The 6,071-nt window shown below is 47.5% G+C and overlaps 1 long non-coding RNA gene across 1 annotated transcript; it reads right to left on the reverse strand.

The window, feature by feature from the left end:
* Window positions 1-4,008: 4,008 nt before the first annotated feature.
* LOC122466397 lies at window positions 4,009-5,846 on the reverse strand. Its single transcript, XR_006291836.1, has 3 exons — window positions 5,671-5,846; window positions 5,455-5,522; window positions 4,009-4,363 (listed from the first exon to the last, which is right to left on the reverse strand). It is a non-coding gene; the product is annotated as an uncharacterized LOC122466397 (long non-coding RNA).
* Between the last annotated feature and the right edge of the window lie 225 nt (window positions 5,847-6,071).

Raw genomic sequence — 6,071 nt, forward strand, 5'->3', positions numbered from 1 at the left:
CCTAGGTTGCCAACCAGTGGAGCACAGTGGGCCTGGGTTCCCCTACTCCATCTGCACAGCAACCACTAGGCGGGACAGCTGCCATATCGAACTGTTGCCCCTAGGTAGCAGCCCCTGCACCACCACCTGGATCACAACTGGTGGAGAATGCGGGCAGCATGATCAAGGTCTGTGGGAAGACCTGCGGGGGGGAGGGGGGAGGGAAGGGAGGGAGAAAAGAAAGAAAAGCCTCCGAGTATGCAAGGAAGGGAAGAGCTATGGAGATGGACAAGCTGCTGAAATGGCTGGCCGACAGCCAGCAACAACAAGCGACACAACAGCAGCTATGACAACAGCAGTTGTTCCAGCAGATGGCTACCCACAACAACAGGCTGCCCAACAACAGCAGCAGCAGCAATAGCAGCTCATCCAGGAGTTGACTGCGCAATAACACGAACAACAACGGTTGGTCCAACAGCTGGCCACCTTCCTCCAACTGCAGAGGGCCAACACCAGCATGGGGACAGAAACACCTAGCGCCATGGCTATGAGTAACCCCGCGGTGAGGCTTACGAAGATGGGCCCTGGAGACGACGCAAAGGCATTCCTGCTTATCTTCAAAAGAGTCGCGGCAGTAGCAGAATGGCAACCAGAGCACTGGGCCATTTTGCTGGCCCCAAACCTGACAGGCCTGGCCCAGACCATTTATCAGGGCCCAAAGAGGCACAGGATTAAAGCTGCTATCCTGGATGCATTTGACAGCACCCCTGAGACCCACCACCTCCGTTTCCACCAGGAAAAATTCCCCAGGGGCACTTGACCCACTGTTGGCAGTGGTTGCAACCAGAGAGACAAAGGGGAGGAATAGATAACTCTGGAATATACACCAAGATACTCTCAGCAGGAAGTAGGGAGTAGGTTCTGCAACACCGACCCAGAACATTAGGGAGGTGGTCAACCTGACCAAAGACTTCTTAGTTGCCAAAGGCTCCCTGGGAGCAGTTACCTCCACCAGGGGTCCGAAGATCAAGGGCATCAAGTTCGAGGGGGTCTGAGGCTACCAAGGATGAAGTGTACCTGGGGAACTGGTCTCAGACTCCAACTCATGATCCACCAGTGGCTCAGATCTGGTTGCAGGTGTGGGGGCCCAGACACGTGAAAACTCTAGGCCCCCATCCAATAGAGGAGAGGAGGCCCCCGCCTGATCCCAGTTGGTACAAAGCGAGAGTGAGGAGTCCCCTGACTGGCTCCTGTTTCTCCTGTGGACGATCAGGCCATTTCTGCCAAGACTACCCCCTTTATGGATTGTTCATATGGACAGGTGAGGACAGTAGACACCTGGACCAGGAAAAAGGGGACCGCCAAATTGACCAGCCTGGTGTGGATAAATGGAGTGTTTGTGACAGCATTAATCGACTCAGGCTGTAGTCAGACCATAGTCCGGAGACAACTCTGGGGAGACCAAGATAACATCAATACAGTTTACCTGCAGTGCATTCATGGGGATGTGTGCCCCATGAGGGCTGTGGAACTTGAGATAAGGGAATGCACCAAGATGGTGCAGGTTGAGGTCTCACCGACTCACATGTACCCAGTAATTCTGAGACAGGATCTGGAGGAGTTTAGGGAGATTGTAAAGGTTTGGGGCTGTGGGCTCTTCTGAGAAGAAGTGGGGGCCCCCAGAGAGAGGATCCGTAACCTGGATAGAGTGGGGGCAACAATGATCCTGGAGAAGACCCCTCCGTCCAAGAGCTGCCAGAAGGGAGGCAGCCGGCTCCCAAACCCCGAGATTGGGATTAGCTGATTACAGAAGTGGACTTTATCAGTGCCCAGAAGGAGTACCCGACGCTGAGCTGGGCCTATAAACAGCTCACCAGCATAAATGGGGAGGTAGTAGATACCCATTTGAGGAAGTTATGACCCCATTTTGAACTGCAGGATGAACGATTGTATTGAGTGGCCCGAGATGTACAGGCAGATGAGGCCTGAGCCCAGGTACTGGTCCCCAAGAGTTTCCAATGGCAGGGGTTGCGGCTGGCCCACATGATACCCTGTAGGGGACACCTCGAGTGTGAGAAGACTCTGGACTGAGTGACGCTTTGATTTTACTGGCTGGGGGTGCATGGGGAGGTCAAAGGCTACTGTGCCTCCTGCCTCAAGTGTCAGCTGGTGGGGACCCAGAAATCTCCCCTCTGGTCCCCCTTCCGTTAGTCGGGATACCATTCGAGAGGATTGGGTTGGACCTGATGGGGGGCCTTGGAGAAGACAATGATTGGCTACCAATATATCCTGGTGATATTGGATTATGCCACCTCATACCCAGAAGCCACATCCCTCCAGTCAGCCATCGCCACTCACATAGCGCCGGAGTTGCTGAAGGTGTTTGCAAAGGTAGGGGTACCTAAAGAAAACCTGACAGACCAAGGAACCAATATGACATTTAAACTGATGCAAGAACGGCATGTGCACTGTTTAAAAATCAAGCACTAAAGACCTCCATCTACCAGACCCAACGTGATGGATTGGTAGGGGGCTTTAAGACGACCCTGAAAGAGATGCTACAAAAATTTGTAGCTGGGGACCTGTGGCATTGGGACTTCTTTTCTTCGCCATCCATGAGATGCTGCAGGCCTTGATGTGATTCTCCCCATTTCAGCTCCCGCATAGGAGACAGCCCGTGGGGGTGCTGGACCTTCTCCGCAAGACCTAGGAAGAACAACCTGTGAGATGGATCAACAATATATGTTCCAACTGCAGGAAAACTTGGAGAGGCTTGGGGCTTTTGCAGGAAAAATGGCAGACGGCTCAGCAGGAGCAAGAACGGGCCTATAATAAAGGAGCTCGGGCGAGGGAGTTTGCGCTGGGGACAGCGTGCTGCTACTACTCCCGATGACCGAATCCAAGCTGAGAGCGTGATGCATATGAAGCAAAGCAGTGGTGTTGAATATAAAACTCTGACTAAACAGGGTCAAATACAGTCAATTTATTACATAGTCTAGTATTAACAGTGGCAGGTAGTTTACTGTCATAAAAGCGTTAGGAATTGCCTGAGGAGGTTGTCAAAGGCACAGAATGGAGTTATGCACCCCCTTCCCAGTGACTTTCTGGAGGATGCAGGAACCTAACTCCCCATTATAAACCTCCTCTGATGTGGTTTAAATGCATTTCTTAGAAGTCTCATTCACTGCAAATAGCAGCCCTTCATCTATCCATGGTACTTATATGGTCCCCCTTACCATACCATCTGAGTGCCTCAATATCTTCAGTGGATTTATTCTCCTAACACTCTTTTGAGGTCAGGAAGAGCTATTATCCCTGTGTTGGAGATGGGGAACTGAGGCACAGAGAGACTAAGTGATTTGCCTAGGGGTGTAAGGGAACTGAATGTAGGGTCGACTGGGTCTGAAGCTAGCACCCTAACTACTGAGGCAATTCTTCCGCCTCTGTTCATGAAACAATGAATGACTACTTGGTATCACTGAGAATAAATACTCTTGCCTAGCTCTCAGCAGTGAAGATAGACACATAAACATGAAATAGGTAAAGGGACATATCCATCATCCAGAAGTATACAAGTTAGGCAGCCTATGCTGGGCTTAAAATAAAGAATAAATGTTTGGTCTGGAGGTCAAGATCCTTGGATCCATAGTGCACTTAGTTAAATCAAGATCTAGTATTAGGTTAGAATCAATATTGCAAATTGCAGCTAAAATGACAAAAGGATATGTTTTCATCTGTGTTATGTTTCAGGTACAATAGTTGTAATGCATAAGCAAGTCAATTTCATTAAGAAGTAATTTCTTTAAGGGATCATAACTGATACTGAAACTTGCCTACTGGATGGAATTTGTGTCTGAAACAAATGTTAGGGATATACATATTTCTTGAATGCCACTCAGTCATGTTTCAGGAGAATAAAGCCAGCATCTTACAGTGCACTTTGCTGAAACAAAGATCAAAGGAACTGAAGAAAAATTGTATGTCTGTGCTGAATGGATTGTGCTCCATGAACTGACGCAAACCCTACGGTCAAAGCAGCATAATAAAATGGAAACTTAAAATTTTATCTGTTACAGGAAACATTTCACAGTTTAAAACACACAAATATATTATCTAGAACCGGATCCCTCAGTCTGTCTTAACTCAATCAGATCAGATGTGAGGTGAAACTCCTGTCTTTTAAAAGTTTCGTTTCAGTTTCTCTGCTATGACACACCTGAGCAGAGTAAGCTTTTAATGACTTAAAAGCTTCCGAATGTAAAGATAAAAGAGAAAGTATCACTTGCTAAAACAGTCTTTTCCTGTGTTTCAGCTGCCTAACGTGCAATCTTCCACTCCCAAGAAAGGGTTAGGGTCCCCCCAAAATAAGTCTTGTTCTCAAAACCTAGGACAAAAAAAGTGATGTTTTTTATTTGACAATACATAGTAAGTTTTAATTCAAAAATGTAGCCCAGAATGGTCCCTGAAATACAATATGTCACCCAGTTTACACAGTGCGGTTCTCTGTTGTCCTCTAGTGGCTGAACCGTCTACAGGCCTATGGTGAGTCATCTAGCTAACCGAGCTGTGTCTTTTAGCTCAGGCAGTTGAGGCTCATGGTTCTAGATCCAGACTTTCTAGGTTCAGTTCCCCATTATAGAGTCAACCAGAAGCATTGCTTTATATGTGCAATATAACCATGCTATCAAAAGCTTAATGAGCCCTGTGCTTCCCTCCATTCACAATGCAAAAGGCAGGAAATCCATCTAAAGTTACAGCACTGGGGGTGGTGATTCTGTGGCCTGCTCCTCTCTTTGGTAGGAGCCTGAAGGTACTCCTCTTTGCACAACGATCTGCTCTGTGTTTGTGAGGAGGGAGTCTGGGTAGAAAAGAATCAGAAGTGGGGAACAGCTGCTTTGCATGACCTGCTCCCTTGGCAACCTGGCAGATCTCCAAGTGGAAATCTGAATAGGAGAATTAATACTGGCTTGAACCAGCATTAACTCCTCTCACAGCTTCAACACTTCTGTCTCTCCTCACCCTCCACAATGGAGTGGGGTTGTGCTCAGCTGAAATGGAGGGTGGTGATGGCCGTACAGCTTTTGAAGGTCCATGCTGTCAGTGGGGAGAGTGACCTATGAAGCAGAGCAGAGGGGGGCTAGCTCTAATCACAGATGCCCAGTGTAACAAAGGTGTTATACACAGGGGTGCTTGTCAAGCTGGGCTGCAGTAACTCTAGAGCATGAGTGCCAATGTCAAGCCAGACTGTTAGGAAGCAGGCTACAAACCCCTGATTGGTTTGAGATTTTATCAACCAATAATTAAGTGTAAACTCCTCAGGCCCTGTAACAGCCTTAACATGGAATCACAGCCCCCTGGGGTATTCTGATCTGTCTCACCACCCCAGCGAGCCTACGTTTGTGATAGATGGTCCATGACACCAAGAATCACAGGAATATCCAGGTTACACCCAATCCTAAAGAACCAATCACTTACCCCAGGTCAGTTGCACCTTAGCTCTCAAACCAAAGACAATGCTTGTAATTTATTATATAAGTGGCTATCTAAAGATTTATTAGAAAGGAAAAGGAAACAAGGAAGTTATTTACAAGGTTTAAGCAGGTAAACGTATATATACAAATGAGTTCTAATCTTAAATTTCAAAATGTAATAGAAGCTTCTATAAAAAGCAAGCTGTCCTTTAGTGCTCACCCAGGCTTAGCAGCTGGGGATCCCTTGCTTATACTTAGAGAACACGGCCCCCCAGAGTCCAAGCAGCGTAGAGATTCAGATCCTTCTTGTTAGGGGGTTTTATTCCCCTCCTCCCGTGTGCCCTGAGCTGCAAAATCAGTTCATTGGAGGAATCCATGTGCATGACTCATCTTCATAGGTGGAGGGGGAGAGCAGAATAGCAAAGTATTTTCTCCTTTTTAGTGTTCCACAATAGTCCAACAGGTGTTGATGGGCCTTCTTTGTTGGTCAGGACATAACACCTTCTGATGGAGCCCAGCAGTTTACACTAATCAATGTCTCTGTTCTGTCTGGTGATTTACAGTCTCAGAGGCTTACCATACAAATGCTTAAATATTACCTTCCAGTATGGGATACAGGTA

The sequence above is a fragment of the Chelonia mydas genome, chromosome 6 (assembly GCF_015237465.2).
Source record: "Chelonia mydas isolate rCheMyd1 chromosome 6, rCheMyd1.pri.v2, whole genome shotgun sequence".
Lineage (NCBI taxonomy): Eukaryota > Metazoa > Chordata > Testudines > Cheloniidae > Chelonia > Chelonia mydas.